Genomic DNA, 19621 nt, shown 5'->3' with positions numbered 1-19621 from the left:
CCCTTGGCAACCAGAAGTCTGTTCTGTATGTCTGTGAATCTGTTTCTGTTTCATGGATAAGTTCATTTACGTCATATTTTAGATTCCACATATAAGTGATATCATATGGTATTTGTCTTTCTCTTTCTGACTTACTTCACTTACTATGATAATTTCTAGGTTTGTCCATGTTGCTGCAAAATGGCATTATTTCATTCTTTCTTATGGCTGAGTAATATCCAGTGTGTGTGTGTGTGTGTGTGTCTGTGTGTGTACATACACACCATGTCTATTCATTCATCTGTTGATGGAGATTTAGGTTGCTTCCATGTCTTGGCTATTGTAAATTGTGCTTCTATGAACACAGGGATACATATATCTTTTCAAATTACAGTTTTGTCTAGATATATGCCTAGGAATGGAATTGATAGATCATATGGCAACACTGTTTTAAGTTTTTTGAGGGACTTCCATACTGTTTTCCATAGTGATTGCACCAGTTTACATTGCTGCCAACAGTGTAGGAGGGTTTCCTGTTCTCCATACCCTCTCCAGCATTTGTTTGTGGACTTTTTAATGATGGCCATTCTGACCAGTGTGAGGTAGTTACACATTCTAGTTTTGATTTGCATTTCTCTAAGAATTAGCTGTGGAGAAGGAAATGGCAACCCACTCCAGTATTCTTGCCTAGAGAATCCCATGGACAAAGGAGCCTGGTGGGCTGCTGTCTATGGGGTCTCACAGAGTCAGACATGACTGAAGTGACTTAGCAGCAGCAGCAGCAGCAATAATTAGCTAGGTTTCCCAGCTGGTGCAGTGGTAAAGAATACACTTGCCAATGCAGGAGATATAGGAGACACAGTTTTGATCCCTGGGTTGGAAAGATCCCTTGGAGGAGGAAATGGTAACCTGCTCCAGTATTCTTGACTGGAAAATTCCATGGACAGGGGTGCCTGGTGGGCTACAGTCCATGCGGTCACAAAAAGTCGGACACAACTGAGCGACTGAGCAAACACACACACAATAATTAACTATGTTGAGCATCTTTTCATGTGCCTGTTGGCTATCTATATGTTTTCTTTGGAGAAAAATCAATTTCGGTTTTCTGCCCACTTTTTGATTGAGTTTTTTTGGTTGTTGTTGCTGTTATTGAGTTGTATGAGCTGTTTGTATATTTTGGAAATCAAGCCCTTGTTGGTTGCATCACTTGCAAATATTGTCTTCCAGTCCATACGTTGTTTTTTGTTTTGTGTGTGGTTTCCTTTGCTGTTGCAAAAGCTAATAAATTTCCTTAGGTTCCATTCTTCATTTTTTCTTTTATTTCTATCGCCTTGGGAGAGTGACCTAAGGAAACACAGGTACAATTTATGTCAGAGAGTGCTTTGCCCATGTTCTTTTCTAGGAGTTTTATAGTATCGTGGCTTTATATTTAAGTTATTAAGCCATTTTGAGTTTTTTTTTAATGTATGGCATGAGTGTATATTCTAACTTCACTGATTTATGTGTGGCTGTCCTAGAGGTAGGACATAGGTCACAAACTTACCTGCCTAGAGGTACTAGCCAAATATTGTATAGTAAATGATCGAAGTGGGCCCTGTGTAATACAATAGGAAGGGGTTGCAGCTATGGCAAATTAGTATTTAAAAGGGAGCAGTTGCTTCTCAACACCAGCCCATTGTTGCCCTGTGAAAACGCAGGCAAGTATTGCAGGATTTTCAAGCATTGCAAGAGAAACCCAGTGTTACCAAGAGAAAATGATGTGAAATTCTATTTCTAAAAATACTATTCAGGTCAAATGCATCTATCTCTTAATTAAGGGGCCATAGAGAATGAACGTATCTTATTGCTTTTGTTATAATTTCTGTATACTTTTGTCAGTTTCATAAAATATTTTTCTCCATGTTACTAATATAGTCATTTTTGATTAAGGAATTTCTCCTGAGATAATATGTGTTTATGGTTTTACTATGTCAGTGATTATCATATACTAAAGAGCCTCTTGATGAAAGTGAAAGAAGAGAGTGAAAAAGTTGGCTTAAAACTCAGCATTCAGAAAACCAAGATCATAGCATCTGGGTTCATCACTTCATGGAAAATAGATGAGGAAACAGTGACAGACTTTATTTTTTGGGATTCCAAAATCACTGCAGATAGTGATTGCAGCCATGAAATTAAAAGATGCTTGCTCCTTGGAAGAAAAGTTATGACCAGCCTGCTGCTGCTAAGTCGCTTCAGTCGTGTCTGACTCTGTGCGACCCCAGAGACAACAGCCCACCAAGCTCCCCCGTCCCTGGGATTCTCCAGGCAAGAGCACTGGAGTGGGTCACCATTTCCTTCTCCAATGACCAACCTAGACAGGCATATTAAAAAGCAGAGACATTACTTTGCCAACAAAGGTCCATCTAGTCAAAGCTACGGTTTTTCCAGTAGTCATATATGGATGTGAGAGTTGGACTATAAAGAAAGCTAAGCATCAAAGAATTGATGCTTTTGAACTGTGGTGATGGAGAAGACTCTTGAGAGTCCCTTGGATTGCAAGGAGATCAAACCAGTCCATCCTTAAGGAAATCAGTCCTGAATATTCATTGGAAGGACTGATGCTGAAGCTGCAATACTTTGGCCACCTGATACAAAGAGCTAACCCATTGGAAAAGACATTGATGCTGGGAAAGAGTGAGGGTTGGAGAAGAAGGGGATGACAGAGGATGAGATCACTGACTCAATGGACATGAGTTTGAGTAAACTTTGGGAGTTGGTGATGACAGGGAGGCCTGGCATGCTGCAGTCCATGGTGTTGCAAAGGGTCAGACATGACTGAGTGACTGAACTGAACTGAACTGATGTCAGTGATTTAAGACTTCTTTTTTTTCCCTAATGGAGATTCTTATGAAAGAGGTAGGTAAGTTGGTTTGGCTGCAAAAACGCACTCCAGTATCTTAAAGCAGATATGTTTGCATCCGTTTCTTTGGAGAGGAAGGATTAATGTGAGAAGGGTAGCTAGGGTTCCAAGATTTTGCAAATGAACTTTCTCTAGTTTTTGGTCTAGATGCTCTACAAATACGAACCAGAAGTTTTCACATAGTCTTCTCTACAAGGCAATTTTTTTCTTCCAGTAATGGGACAGAAAAACAAATCTCTGTTTAAAATTTCTAGGCACTTACCTGAAGGTCCAGTGGTTAAGACTCCATGCTTCCAATGCAGGGGACATAAGATCCCACATGCCACATGGTGCAGAACAAAAAAAAAAAAAAAAAAAGAAATTTCTACAATAGTTTCTCTTTGTTGTCTGGTCTTATTTATATGCTGTGATAAAACTGTTATTGTTTCTTTGATATTTTCTTCCTTTTTAATTCTTGCTCTCTTTTTTGAGAACTCCTAATATTCAGATATTGACCTTTTAGGCTAATCCTCTAAATATTGCACTGTAACTTTAGGTAGAAACTTATTATAAGATTAAGGAAGTTCCCTTCTGTTCCAATTTTGCTAACAGCTTTATGTTTTTATAAATGAGTTTTTAATTTTATCAAGTGATAGTTTTGCATCTATTGAGATTTTCATGGTTTTCCTTTAGTTAATATGAAGAATTTCTTAAACTGATTTTAGAATGTTAAATCATCTGTACATTCCTGAAATAAACCCTGCTTGATTAGGATATATCATAGTTTTCACATATTGCTGATTTGACTTTCTAAAATTTTAAAAGGATGATGGATATCTTTGTAAGAAACTTTAGCTATAATTTTCTTTTTTATAATTGTCAGATTTTGAGATTAGGTTATACTGACTTTATCAAATGAATTAGAGGTATTTTTTCATTTTTATCTTTTGGAAATAAATAGTATTAAATAATCTTATCATTTCTTCTTTAAATATTTGGAGGATCACTGACAAAGCCAACTGAAACTACAGATTACTTTGTGGAAAGGTTTTATTCAATTTCCTTAACAGATATAGGACAATTCAGATTTTCTGTATTTTCTTGTTTTAGTTTTGGTAAGTTGTGTTTTTCCAAGTTTTTGTCTATAGCACCTACATTTTCAAATTAATTAGCATAAGATAGTTTATAACATTATCCTTTAAAAAATGTCTGTTAAATCTGTGATGTCTCCTTTTTATTTGTGGTAAGGGTAACTTATACTTTTCTCTTTTTTCTTGATAGGGGTTTATAGAATTGTCTTTTTAAAACAAAACAACTTTTGGCTTTGTTAATTTTTTTCTGCTGAATACTTTGCTTTCTGCTTCATTAATTATTCTTTTTGTTTTTATAGTTTTCTTCTTTTCTCTTGGGTGTAATTTGCTCTTCTTTTTCCAACTTGGAGAGAGAGAGAGAGAGAGATTTAGGTCATTGATTTTTCAGCCTCCTTTTCTAATTTAAGGTGCTACATTTCTCTATACAGACTGATTTAGCAGTGAATCACAAGTTTTGATGTATTACATTTTTGCTAATGTTTAAAGTAGTTCTAATTTTCGTTGTGATTTCTTCTTTAACTCATAGGTTATTTATAAATGTACTGCTAATTTCCCAATATTTAGAGTTTTCTTGTATCTTTTGATTTCAACTATGGTTTTAGAAAAGGCAGAGGAACCAGAGACCAAACTGCCAACATCCACTGGATCATTGAGAAGCAAGAGAGTTCCAGAAAAACACCTATTTCTGCTTTATTGACTATGCCAAAGCCTTTAACTGTGTGGATCACAATCAACTGTGGAAAATTCTGAAAGAGATGGGAATACCAGACCACCTGACCTGCCTCTTGAGAAATTTGTATGCGGGTCAGGAAGCAACAGTGAGAACTGGACATGGAACAACAGACTGGTTCCAAATAGGAAAAGGAGTACGTCAAGGCTGTATATTGTCACCCTGCTTATTTAACTTGTATGCAGAGTACATCGTGAGAAACGCTGGACTGGAAGAAGCACAAGCTGGAATCAAGATTGCCGGGAGAAATATAAATCACCTCAGATATGCAGATGACACCAGCCTTATGGCAGAAAGTGAAGAGGAACTCAAAAGCCTCTTGATGAAGGTGAAAAAGGAGAGTGAAAAAGTTGGCTTAAAACTCAACATTCAGAAAATGAAGATCATGGCATCTGGTCCCATCACTTCATGGGAAAAGATGGGGAAACAGTGGAAATAGTGTCAGACTTCATTTTTTTGGGCTCCAACATCACTGCAGATGGTGACTGCAGCCATGAAATTAAAAGACGCTTACTCCTTGGAAGAAAAGTTATGACCAACCTAGATAGCATTTTGAAAAGCAGAGACATTACTTTGCCAACAAAGGTCCGTGTAGTCAAGGCTATGGTTTTTCCAGTGGTCATGTATGGATGTGAGAGTTGGACTGTCAAGAAAGCTGAGTGCCGAAGAATTGATGCTTTTGAACTGTGGTGTTGGAGAAGACTCTTGAGAGTCCCTTGTACTGCAAGGAGATCCAACCAACCCATTCTGAAGGAGATCAGCCCTGGGATTTCTCTGGAAGGAATGATGCTAAAGGAGAAACTCCAGTACTTTGGCCACCTCATGCGAAGAGTTGACTCATTGGAAAAGACTCTAATGCTGGGAGAGATTGGGGGCAGGAGGAGAAGGGGATGACGAAGGATGAGATGGCTGGATGGCATCATTGACTCGATGGACGTGAGTCTGAGTGAACTCCGGGAGTTGGTGATGGACAGGGAGGCCTGGCGTGCTGCGATTCATGGGGTCGCAAAGAGTCGGACACGACTGAGCGACTGAACTGACTGACTGATGGTCAGAGATTGTTCTCTGTATGTCTTCAGTCATTAAAATTTTGTTGAAACTGGCCTTATGGTCCAGCATATAGTCAATTTTTTGTATATTTCTATGTACACCCGAAGAGAATAAATACTCTCAATCACTGAGAGATGAGGGTTGAAATCTTCAACCATAATTGTGGATTTGTCTGTTGCTCCTGTTAAATTCATAATTTTTAATTGCTAAATACAAATTAAAGTTTTTTTTTATTTTCCTGGTCAGTTTGTGCACATTTTATGAAATGTCCCTCTTTTTCTCTAGTAACTTTCTTGCCTTAGAATTGACTTTGGGTGACATTAGTATAGGCAAATGAGCTTTTATTAGTTGTTATTTGTATGTATATATTTTCCATCATTTTACTTTTACACATTCTAAATTCTTATCTATGACTTATAAAATGTGCTTGTTGATTATCATGTAATTAGATTTTGAATTATATTTATCCTCACATCTTTGACATTTGAGTGTATAGTCCATTTATAATTAATACAATATATGTTTTGGTTTAGGTCTTCAATCTTATTATTAGTTTTGTGTTTGTCCCACATGTTTTTATATTTATATTTATTTCCTTTCTTGCATTCTCTTTAACTAATTAAATATTTCTTATTATTCCACTTCCCTTCTACTTGCTTGTTATTAATACTGGGTCAGCCAAAACATTTGTTTGGGTTTTCCCATAACATTGTACAGAAAAACCCAAACAAACTTTTTGGTCAACCCTGCACTCCTCTACTCATTTTTCAATAGTTGCCTCCCTAATGTAAATTACTACTTTTAATATATCTAGGACAATGCAAGAAACTTAGAAGAGTTTACGCCCCTCAGCTTCACCCAGTGGTATGCTGGAGCTGACTCAAATCCATCCCTGAAGACTGATTGATAAATTTTCAGAAATTTTGCAAGCCAATTGTTAGAATGTTGATAGCTTGAAATTGACTGTGATGATAGTGTTTATACCAAAGGAACTGAAAATAATAAAAGTAGATGTTTGGGTTTTTTTGAGAACTTGTCAGAACTTACTAACACATTACTATCTCCATTCCCCTTTATTTTACTGTGTCCATATATTTTAATACTGTATGTATTTTGGACTCCACAAAATTATTTTACACAATTAGTATTCTATATGAATAGAATGAGTAGGATCATAGATCCTTGACAGAACTTGATAACCGTGATTTAAAATCACCATGTTTCAGTACTACGGAGGACTGAAGTACAATGAATAAATATCTAACCAATTGAGCTGACTTCAGGTGTGGGCAGAGACTTTGCTTGATTTGACTTCTTTTTGTATCAACAACTTGAGGAATGTTAACTATTATTCCAGGCATTCAGCCTAATATTTGTTGAATGAAAGGTGAAATCAGTAAACACATGGTCTATAACTTATTAGATAGTTATCTTTATACTACTACAATTGTTACTATTATAATAAAATTAAGAAAGGAATCCCTTTTACTGTATACCTGAAATGCAGCGTGCATTCAATAAATATTCCAGAATTGGTGAATGCATAATGACAAGCTGCAAATAAGCACCTACTCATCAGCATAATCTTCTCTAAAACTGGTACTATTACTGTTTTATCTCAAAATGTCTATTTATTGTTCATTCTCAGCTTCTTCTAGAAAGCCTTTCCTGAGTTTCTAAGCTCATGTTAGGTACCCATTTGTGCCTCCTCACCATCCCTGTCTTTCTCTAGCCTGACACATATCTCAGTGCACTGTAATAGCTTGTTTAATATCAGTCATATCTAGTATACTGGGTGCTCTTTAAAGTCAAGGATTATGGCTCTTTTGTCATATACTATATGTTAAGTACATTTAACTTGAATATAGGAATTGCACATTCCCAAAGTCAGGTGCTAAATCTCATTTGCCTGTTTTTACTTTGCAGTGTTGGCATGGCACTATGTTGCTACATGGTTCTCAATTAATATTTCTTCTTTAAAGTTGCCTCCCATTAGGCCATGCATTCAGAAATAAGAAACTGCTTTTAATATTAACTTGGACAAAACATAGAAGACTGAGCTTGGCTTTAACAGGCACACAATGATATTTGAAGTATTTTCTGTTTTAGTATTCCAACTTTTGTTCCTTTCCAACAATATCAGTGACTAAGCTCTTTTGGCATTTCAAAAAAAAGGGGAAGATATAGTCACAGGATACATTAATTAGAGCATTTCCAAACATTTATGTGGTATCGAATGGTGATGTTTAACAAAACTTGGCAGGAGTGAATCAAATATGATACCAAAATGAAGTCAGGAGTCTTGACTTCCAGCTTCATGGTTGAATAGCTTTGTTCCATTTGCTCAGCAGGCAGAATGCCTTGGAAACTCTTTGTTGTACCCCATATAGTACTTGGTCCATATCTTACCCAAGAAGTCAGAATCTGTGTTTTTCAATCCAGTCATCATTCTTCCACAAGCCTCAGGCTCCATTGAACAATTAATTTAACTAGAATAACAATTTTTCCTTTGTCTTGCCATTGCCAAATCATATTGTGAAAGTTTATAGACCAGAATCATGTATTTGGCACTACACAAAGTGTATGGAACTCCCTGGTTATGGCCTTTGGCTCAGAACCAGTTGGCAACTCTGACTGATAGGGTCATGGCCTTCGGCTCAGAACCAGTTGGCAACTCTGACTGATTGGGTAAATTACATTTGCAAAGATTTTAGTTCTTAGAAAATCATATTCTATGAATAATGAAAGGGGAAAAAAAACCTCTCTAACTTGGCTGGGATGAGGCTAGTCATGTCATCTGTCCTAAATTTAAATTTGTTGAGGATGGAGAAGACATAATCTCTCTTTTTAATGATTACAGGTCATCATTTCCATAGCGTGACTGCTTTTGGCAACATGTTATTGTACTAAATGGCACATAGACAGTTTTGCAGAGAAGGCAATGGCACCCCACTCCAGTACTCTTGCCTGGAAACTCCCATGGTTGGAGGAGCCTGGCAGGCTGCAGTCCATGGGGTTGCTATGAGTTGGACACGACTGAGCGACTTCACTTTCACTTTTCACTTTCATGCATTGGAGAAGGAAATGGCACCCCACTCCAGTGTTCTTGCCTGGAGAATCCCAGGGATGGGGGAGCCTGGTGGGCGGCCGTCTAGGGGTCACACAGAGTCAGACATGACTGAAGCGACTTAGCAGCAGCAGGAGACAGTTTTGAAACCCATGCCAAGAGACTTTCCTGCTTTCTTTTTATCTTCTTTTTATTTTCTAATCACAGCCTGCTTTATCTGGAACTTCTCTTTGGCTGTGCTGTTAGAAAATCCTAATCAGAATTTCCTTAGGGAAGATTTTTTGAGTTGGTCACTGAACATATTCTTTCTACTTAACAGAGCACTTTTAATGAGTAATTGAAACCATTAGATGGTTTATTGTCTAGTTTGAAGAACTGTTCAGTTTCTAGTGGCCAGGGCTTGGAAGCAAGATGGAGCCTGTGCTTACCATGTGGAGAAAGGTTTGCTGCCAGATCAGACTGGAAAAATGCCTGCTCTAAGTCACATGCCACATTATTTATCTAACTCCTGCTTCTGTCTTCTCTATTGTACAAGTGATATCATCCCCCCTTCCCCAGCCTCACACACAATTGTGTGTTTATTTTTGTGTGTATGATATGGGGACACAATGGGCACTGTTTATCTTTTTGATTTTCTAACTCTGTGTTTACTTCCTTTGTGATTCCTGTTAAGTACAGAGAAAAACTGAGTGGCAATTCAGTTCAGTTCAGTTGCTCAGTCGTGTCCGACTCTGTGACCCCATGAATCGCAGCACGCCAGGCCTCCCTGTCCATCACCAACTCCCGGAGTTCACTCAGACTCACGTCCAGCAATTCAGGGTTGCTTAATTCAGGGTAAAATTCCCTCTGCCTTAGGCATTCTCTTCAACTTATGACCCAGATGGGCTCCTATCTTCTCAGCTCTGAGCCGAGAGAATGCTTGGGCAAACCTGCATCCTCTACCTTATTTCCCTTATATTTTCTTTAACCACAGTTCTGGAAGTGGCAGCCTCAGGATAGATTCCTACTGTTAGAAGCAGTGTCCTCTTTGCACTATGGCAGAACCTCTCAGAGGTCATCCGATAGAAATCTTGACATTGGAGCCATAGGATAACTTGGAACTGTGGACTATTGAGAATGAAAATACATTGGTTTAATTCTTCCTCCTCAAGAATAAAACCCTATTATATACATTTACAAAATGGTGCTATACAATTCATAGTTTTGCAACCTAGTTAAAAAATATCAACAGCTTCCTGTGTCCGCAAATGTAAATCCATGTTGTCATTCTTACTGATTCCATGCTGTTTGACTGTTGCTGATTAGACCTTCCTTTGTTGATATAAAAAATAGAAGATTTAATTAATAGGCCTCTTTTTGTAATAGATTTCATAGTAGTTTCTATGTTTTATTTCAGGCCAAAAAATTACTGCCCTCTGTACTTTAGCATATTATTTTCTTTTCTAAATTCCTTTTTAATGTTGTAGTTATTATTTTTTATTGCAGTTTATTTGACTTACAATATATTAGTTTTAGGTGTATAGCATAGTGGTTCATTATTTTTATACCTTACAAAATGATCACCATAAAAAATCTAATTATCATTTGTCACTGTACAAAGTTATTACAATATTATTGACAATATTCCCTATGCTATACATTACATGTTTGTGACTTATTTTATAACTGGATGTTAATACCTTTTAATCTCTCTCATCTATTTCCTTCACCCCCTACCCCCATTCCCTCTGGCAATCACTAGTGTGTTGTCTGTATCTGTGAGTCTGTCTCAGTTTTGTTATGTTTTGTCATTTGTTTTTTAAATTCCATATGTAAGTGAAATAATGGTATTTGTCTTCCTCTGACTTATTTCACTTAGCATAATACACTCTAGTTTTATACATGTTGCAAACGACAAGATTTCATTTTTAATGGCTGAGTAATATTCCATTGTGTATGTGTGTGTGTGTGTGTGCGCGCGTGCGTGTATGTGTGTGTATATGTGTGTGCATGTGCATGTATGCCACATCTTTTTAATTCACTCAATCTGCCAATAGAACTTAAGTTGCTTCTATATTTTGGCTATTGTATTAATAAATAATGCTGCAGTGAACATAAGAGCCCATAAACCTTTTCAAATTGATGTTTTGTTTTTGGAAAAATTCCCCAAATTGGAATTACTGGATCATGTAGTAGTTTTATTTTCAATTTTTTGAGAAACCTCCATATTATTTCTTATAGTGACTATACCAACTTACATTCCTACCAACAATGCGCATGGATTTCCTTCCTTTACATGCTCACCAACACTTATTATGTGTCATTTTGATGATAATTATTCTGAGAGGTATGAGGTAATATCTCATTGTGGTTTTGATTTGCATTCTGTTGATGATTAGCAGTGTTGAGCATCTTTTCATGTGTCTGTTGGCCATCTGTATGCCTTCTTTGGAGAAATGTTTATTCACATGTTCTGCCCATTTTTAATTGAGTTGTTTGTTTTTTGATGTTGAGTTGTCCAGTTCTTCAGGTTTCCCTGGTGGCTCAGATGGTAGAGAATCTGCCTGTAATGTGGGAGACCTGGGTTCAGTCACTGGGTTGGGAAGATCCCCTGGAGGAGGGCATGGCAACCCACTCTAGTATCCTTGCCTGGAGAATCCTCATGGACAGAGGAGCCTGGTGGGCTACAGTCCACGGGGTTGCAACGCGTCAGACACAACGGAGTGCCTAAGATATGTCATTTGCTTGTATTTTCTCCGATTCAGTAGGCTGCTTTTTCATTTTGTTGACTGTTTCCTTTGCTGTGTAAAAGCTTTTTAGTTTGATGTAGTCACATTTGTTTATTTTTGCTTTTATTTCCCTTACCTGAGGAGACATTCCAAAAAAAAAAAAATTGCTAGGATGCATGACAAAGTGTGTGCTACCTACTGTTTTTCCTGGGAATTTTATGGTTTCAGGTCTTACATTTAAATCTTTGGTCAATCTTGACTTTGTATATGGTATGGGAAAGTGGTCCAGAGTGGTTCTTTTGCATGTAGTTGTCCAGTTTTCTCAGTGCCACTTATTGACAAGGCTGTGTTTTCCCCATTGTATGTTCTTGCTTCTTTTGTTGTAGATTAATTGTCCACATAAGTGTGGGTTCATTTCTGGGCTCTCTATTCAGTTCCATTGATCTGTGTGTTTGTTTTTGTGCCAGTACACTACTGTTTTGAGGCAGCATGATATCTCCAGTTTTTCTCTTCTTTCTCAAGATTGTTTTGGCTCTTTGTGGTTTTTTATGTTTCCATGCAAATTTTAGAGTTATTTGTTCTAGTTCTGTGAAACATACCACTGGTATTTTGGTAGGGGTTGCACTGACTCTGTACATTGCCTTGGGTAATATCACCATTTTAACAATATTAATTCTTCCAGTCCATAAGCACAGTGTATCTTTTCACTTGTGTCATCTTCAGTTATTTTCATAAGTGTCTTATAGTTATCAGTGTAAAGGTCTTTCACCTCTGTGATTAGATTTATTCCTAGGTAACTTATTCTTTTTGATGGAGTTGTAAACAGGATTGTTTTCTTCATTTCTCTATCATATAGTTAGTTGTTAGTGTATGGAAATACTGCAGATTTTGGTATATTAATTTTGTATCCTGTAACTTTTCTGAATTGATTTATTCCAATGGTTTTTTGGTGGCATCTTTAGAATATTCTATGTATATAATACCATGTCATCTGCAAACAGTGACACTTTTACTTCTTTCCAATTTGGATTCCTTTTCTTTTTTTCTTGTCTGACTGCTGTTGGCTAGGAATCCCGATATTATGCTGAACAAAAGTGGTGAGAGTAGGCTTCCTTGTCTTGTTCCCAATCTTAGAAGAAACACTTTTAGCTGTTTACCATTGATATGATGTTGGTGCTAAGTTTATCATATATGGTCTTTATTGTGTTGAGAAATATACCCACTTTGTTAAGAGATTTTATCATAAATGAATGTTGAATTTTCTAAAAAGCTTTTTATTCTTTTATTGAGATGATTATATGATTTTATTCTTTAATTTGTTAATGTGGTATATCATACTGATTTGTGGATATTGAAAAATCCTTGCATCCCTGAGATAAATCCCACTGGATCATAGTATTATTCTAAGGTACTGCTGAATTCAGTTTGCTAATATTTTGTTAAGGAATTTTGTGTCTATGTTCTATTAGCCTGTAATTTTCTTTTCTGTGTGGTGTCTTTGCCTTGTTTTGGTATCAGGGTAATATTGGCCTCATAGAATGAGTTCAGAAACATTACTTCCTCTGAAGTATTTTGGAATAGTTTGAGAAGGATAGATGTTAACTTTTCCTTAAATGTTTGGTGGAACTCACCTGTGAAACTGTTTTTTTTTTTTTTTTTTTAATTTGGAGGATAATTGCTTTACAATGTTATATTGGTTTATGCTGTACAACAACATGAATCAGCTATCAGTTCAGTTCAGTTCAGTTGCTCAGTCGTGTCCGACTCTTTGCGACCCCATGAATCGCAGCACGCCAGGCCTCCCTGTCCATCACCAACACCCGGAGTTCACTCAAACTCATGTCCATCGAGACGGTGATGCCATCCAGCCATCTCATCCTCTGTTGTCCCCTTCTCCTCTTGCCCCCAATCCCTCCCAGAATCAGGGTCTTTTCCAGTGAGTCAACTTGTTGCATGAGGTGGCCAAAGTATTGGAGTTTCAGCTTCAGCATCAGTCCTTCCAATGAACACCCAGGACTGATCTCCTTTAGGAGAGGCTGGTTGGATCTCCTTGCAGTCCAAGGGACTCTCAAGAGTCTTCTCCATCACCACAGTTCAAAAGCATCAATTCTTCAGCGCTCAGCCTTCTTCACAGTCCAACTCTCACATCCATACATGACCACTGGGAAAACCATAGCCTTGACTAGACGGACCTTTGTTTGCAAAGTAATATCTCTGCTTTTCAATATGCTGTCTAGGTTGGTCATAACTTTCCTTCCAAGGAGTAAGCGTCTTTTAATTTCATGGCTGCAGTCACCATCTGCAGTGATTTTGGAGCCCCAAAAAATAAAGTCTGACACTGTTTCCACTGTTTCCCCATCTATTTCCCATGAAGTGATGGGACCAGATGCCATGATCTTCGTTTTCTGAATGTTGAGCTTTAAGCCAACTTTTTCACTCTCCTCTTTCACTTTCATCAAGAGGCTTTTGAGTTCCTCTTCACTTTCTGCCATAAGGGTGGTGTCATCTGCATATCTGAGGTTATTGATATTTCTCCCGGCAATCTTGATTCCAGCTTGTGCTTCTTTCAGCCCCGTGTTTCTCATGATGTACTCTGCATATAAGTTAAATAAGCAGGGTGACAATATACAGCCTTGAGATACTTCTTTTCCTATTTGGAACCAGCCTGTTTTTCCATGTCCAGTTCTAACTGTTGCTTCCTGACCTGCATATAGGTTTCTCAAGAGGCAGATCAGGTGGTCTGGTATTCCCATCTCTTTCAGAATTTTCCACAGTGAATCAGCTATAAGTATACATATATCCCCTACCTCTTGAGCCTTCCTCTGACCATCACACCCCTCTAGATCATCACAGAGCACCAAGCTGAGCTCCATGTGTTACACAGCAGCTTCCCACTAGCTATCTGTTTTACATTTGGTAGTGTATATATGTCAGTGCTACTCTCTGAATTTGTCCCATCCTTTCCTTCCTCCACTGTGTACTCAAATCTGTTCTCTATGTCTGTCTCTATTCCTGCCCTGCAAATAGGTTTATCAGTACTATTTTTCTAGATTCCATGTATATGCATTAATATATGATATTTTTCTCTTTCTGACTTACTTCACTCTGTATGACAGACTCTAGGTTCATCTACCTCAGTATAATTGACTCAGTTTTGTTTCTTTTTATGACTGAGTCATACTCCATTGTATATATGTACCACAACTTCTTTTTCCATTCACCTGTTGGTGGACATCTAAGTTGCTTCCATGTCCTGGCTATTGTAAATAGTGCTGCATTGAACACTGGGGTGAATGTGGCTTTTTGAATTATGGTTTTCTCGGGATGTATGATTTAATTTCATTACTGGTAATTGATCTGTTCATATTTTCTATTTCATCCTAATTTAGTTTAGGGAGATTTTACATTTCTAAAATGTATCCATTTCTTCTAGGTTATCCATTTTATTGGCATATAATTGTTCATAGTAATCTCTCATGACCTTTTGTATTTCTGTGGTATCAGTTGTAAATTCTCCTTTTTCATTTCTGATTTTATTTTTTGGATCCTATCTTTTTTAGGAATCTGGCTATATGTATAATCAATTTTGTTTATCTCTTTAAAGAACCAGCTCTTAATTTCATTGATCATTTAAGTTTTTCAGTCTCTATTTTTACTTCTGTTCTTTAATATTTATTTACTAATTTTAGGTTTTGTTTGTTGTTCTTTCTCTAGTTCCTTTTGGGTGTAAGGTTAGATAGTTTATTTGAGACTTTTCTTGTTTCCTAAGATAGGCTTGTACTGCTGTAAACGTCTCTCAGAGTGCTTTTGCTATATCCCGTAGACTTTGGATCATTGTGTTTCCATTCACTTGTCTCCAGGTATTTTTTCATTTCCTCTTGAATTTTTCAGTGACCCATTTGTTATTTAGTAACATTGTTTAGCCTCCATGTGTTTGTGTGTTTTGCTCTGTTTTTCTTATAGTTGATTTCTAGTTTTATAGCATTGTGGTTGGAAAAGATGCTTGATATGATTTAAATTTTCTTAAATGTACTGAGGCTTGTTTTGTGGCCTAGCAGTTCTGGAGAGTATGCTTCAACAAAAAAGAATATGTATTCTGCTGCTTTTGACTGAAATGTATATGTCCATTCCAAATATATATCCATTTGATCTAACGTGTCATTTAAGGCCAGTGTTTCCTTAATACTTTTTGTGTTGATTAGCTGTTCATTAATATCAGCGGGGGTGTTGAAGTCCTATTAATATTTATGTATTTAGATGCCCCTGTGTTGGGTGCATATGTATTTATAATTGTTATAACTTCTTGTTGGATTGATCCCTTGATCATTATGTAGTGTCCTTCTTTGTCTCGTTAGTCTTTGTTTTGTTTGTTTGTTTGTTTGGCTGTGCTTCATGACAAATGGGATCTTAGTTCTCTGACCAGGGAGACCAGGGATCAAACCTGTACCCCTGCCAGGGAAGTCCCCAGTCTTTGTTTTAGAATCTGTTTTGTTTGATATAAATATTAGTGCCCTAGCTTTCTTTTCATTTCCATTTGCATGGAATATTTTTTTCCATTCTCCTGCTTTCAGCCTGTGCCTGTGTCTTTAGATCTGAAGTGAGTCTCTTGTAATTGGTATACATATAGGCCTTATTTTTTTAATCCATTCAGTCACTCTGTCTTTTTTGACTGGAGCATTTAGTCCATCTACATTTAAAGTAATTATTGATAATGAAATGAAGTCGCTCAGTCGTGTCTGACTCTTTGTGACCCCATGGGCTGTAGCCCACCAGGTTCCTCTGTCCATGGGATTTCCCAGGCAAGAATACTGGAGTGGGTTGCCATTTCTTTCTCCAGGGGATTTTCCCAACCCAGGGATTGAACCCAGGTCTCCAGCATTGCAGGCAGACGCCTTACCATCTGAGCCACCAGGGAATCCCAATTATTGATAAGTATGTACTTATTGCCATTTTGTTAATTGTTTTCAGGTTGTTTAGGGGGTTCTTTGTTCCTTTCTTCTTTTTTTGCTTTCTTTTCTTGTAATTCAATGACTATTTTTAGTGTTATTTTTGGCTTCCTTTCTCTATTGTGTGTGTGTATCTATTATAGGGTTTTGGTTTTTGGTTATCATAAGGTTCATATATAACAACATATATATAAGTTTGTGTGTGTGTGTATGAATTGTATGTGGCTAAAGGCAATGGCACCCCACTCCAGTACTCTTGCCTGGAAAATCCCATGGACGGAGGAGCCTGGTAGGCTGCAGTCCATGGGGTCGCTAGGAGTCAGACACGACTAAGCGACTTCACTTTCCCTTTTCGCTTTCATGCATTGGAGAAGGAAATGGCAACCCACTCCAGTGTTCTTGCCTGGAGAATCCCAGGGACGGGGGAGCCTGGTGGGCTGCCATCTCTAGGGTCGCACAGAGTCGGACACAACTGAAGTCACTTAGCATTATGGATCTAGATGAGTTTAATACTTTTGTCTTTTAACTTTCTTACTAGCTTTATAAGTGGTTGACCTACTAGCTTTACTATATATATGCCTTTATTAGTGAGATTGTTTTCTTTTGTAATTTTCATATTTCTAGTTGTAACCATTTGCTTTCTGTTTGGAGAAGTCCCTTTAACCTTTCTTGTAAAACCAGTTTAATGGTGCTTAATTCTTTTAGCTTTAGCTTGTCTGTAAGATTCTTTATCTCTCCTTCAAATCTGAATGATAGCCTTGCTGAATAGAGTATTCTTGGCTGTAAGCTTTTTTCCTTTCATTACTGTAAGTATATTCTACCACTGCTTTCTGGCCTGAAAAATTTCTGCTGAAGATTCAGCTGATGGGATTATGGTAGTTCCCCCATGCAGGACTGGTTTCTTTTCTTTTGGTGCTTTGAAGATTCTTTATTTTTAATTTTTCCATTTTAATTATGATATACCTTGGTGTGGCTCTTTGGGTTGATCTTGTTTGGGACTCTCTGTGATTTCTGCACCTGGATGTCTGTTTCCAAGTTAGGAGAGCTTTTATCTATCATCTTTAAATTCATTCTCTGCTCCTTTCTCTCTTTCTTTTCCTTCTGGGACCAGAAGGAAAAGAGTACTGCAAGAATGCAGTATTCTTGCATTCTTCACCATGCAAGAATACTGGAATGGGTTGCCATTTCCTTCTGCAGGGGATCTTCCTGACCCAGGGATTGAACTCGAGTCTCCTGTATCACAGGCAGATTTTTTACTGTCTGAGCCACCAGGGAAGCCCCTAACAATAGTTTGTATCTCTTAACCGCCATCCCTATATTGCCACTCTCCCCTCTCTCTCACTGCCAGTATATATAAACTATACTATAAACTAAACTATAGTATAGTTTATACTATACTGTCTATAGTATAAATATGAGTATATTTCATGTTATCCCAAAAGTCTGTCCTTATTTAGAAAAATTATTTTTTATTCTTTCGTCTCAGCTTGGGTGATTTCCACTACTCTGTCTGCTAATTCACTGATCTGTTCCTCTGTATCATTTAGTCTATTTGTTTGTTTTGGCCACATGGCTTGTGGGATCTTAAGTTCCCTGACCAGGGATCAAACCCAGACCCCCTGCAGTGGAAGCTTGGAATCCTAACCAATGGACCACAAGGGAATTTCCTCATTTAGCCTATTATTGATTCCTCCTAATACATATTTTATTATTATATCCTTCATCACTATCGTTCTTTATATTTTCTAATTCTTTGTTAAAAATCTCACTGTGTTCATCCATTTTTCTGAGTTCATTGAGCATACTTATGATCATTACATTGAACTCTTAATTGGGTAGATTGCTTATCTTTATTTAACTTAGTTCTTTTGGGGTTCTGTTTTATTTCTCTTTTTGCAACATAGATCTCTGTCTCTTCATTTTGCCTGATTCTCTGTGTTTATTTCTTTTAATTATTTATTTAGTTATTATAAAATATGGGCTGTATTTCTTTTTTTTTTTTAATTTTATTTTATTTTTAAACTTAACATAACTGTATTAGATTTGCCAAATATCAAAATGAATCCGCCACAGGTATACATGTGTTCCCCATCCTGAACCCTTCTCCCTCCTCCCTCCCCATTCCATCCCTCTGGGTCGTCCCAGTGCACCAGCCCCAAGCATCCAGTATCGTGCATCGAACCTGGACTGGCAACTCATTTCATACATGATATTTTACATGTTTCAATGCCATTCTCCCAAATCTTCCCACCCTCTCCCTCTCCCACAGAGTCCATAAGACTGTTCTATACATCAGTGTCTCTTTTGCTGTCTCGTACACAGGGTTATTGTTACCATCTTTCTAAATTCCATATATATGCGTTAGTATACTGTATTGGTGTTTTTCTTTCTGGCTTACTTCACTCTGTATAATAGGCTCCAGTTTCATCCACCTCATTAGAACTGATTCAAATGTATTCTTTTTAATGGCTGAATAATACTCCATTGTGTATATGTACCATAGCTTGCTTATCCATTCATCTGCTGATGGACATCTAGGTTGCTTCCATGTCCTGGCTATTATAAACAGTGCTGCGATGAACATTGGGGTACTCGTGTCTCTTTCCCTTCTGGTTTTCTCAGTGTGTATGCCCAGCAGTGGGATTGCTGGATCATAAGGCAGGTCTATTTCCAGTTTTTTAAGGAATCTCCACACTGTTCTCCATAGTGGCTGTACTAGTTTGCATTCCCACCAACAGTGTAAGAGGGTTCCCTTTTCTCCACACCCTCTCCAGCATTTATTACTTGTAGACTTTTGGATCGCAGCCATTCTGACTGGTGTGAAATGGTACCTCATAGTGGTTTTGATTTGCATTTCTCTGATAATGAGTGATGTTGAGCATCTTTTCATGTGTTTGTTAGCCATCTGTATGTCTTCTTTGGAGAAATGTCTATTTAGTTCTTTGGCCCATTTTTTGATTGGGTCATTTATTTTTCTGGAGTTGAGCTGTAGGAGTTGCTTGTATATTCTCGAGATTAGTTGTTTGTCAGTTGCTTCATTTGCTATTATCTTCTCCCATTCTGAAGGCTGTCTTTTCACCTTGCTAATAGTTTCCTTTGATGTGCAGAAGCTTTTAAGGTTAATTAGGTCCAATTTGTTTATTTTTGCTTTTATTTCCAATATTCTGGGTGG

Source organism: Bubalus kerabau, chromosome 4, assembly GCF_029407905.1.
Source record: "Bubalus kerabau isolate K-KA32 ecotype Philippines breed swamp buffalo chromosome 4, PCC_UOA_SB_1v2, whole genome shotgun sequence".
NCBI classification, from domain to species: Eukaryota; Metazoa; Chordata; class Mammalia; order Artiodactyla; family Bovidae; genus Bubalus; species Bubalus kerabau.
The sequence above is the reverse complement of the archived record's forward strand: the minus strand, read 5'-3'. Positions refer to the sequence as shown.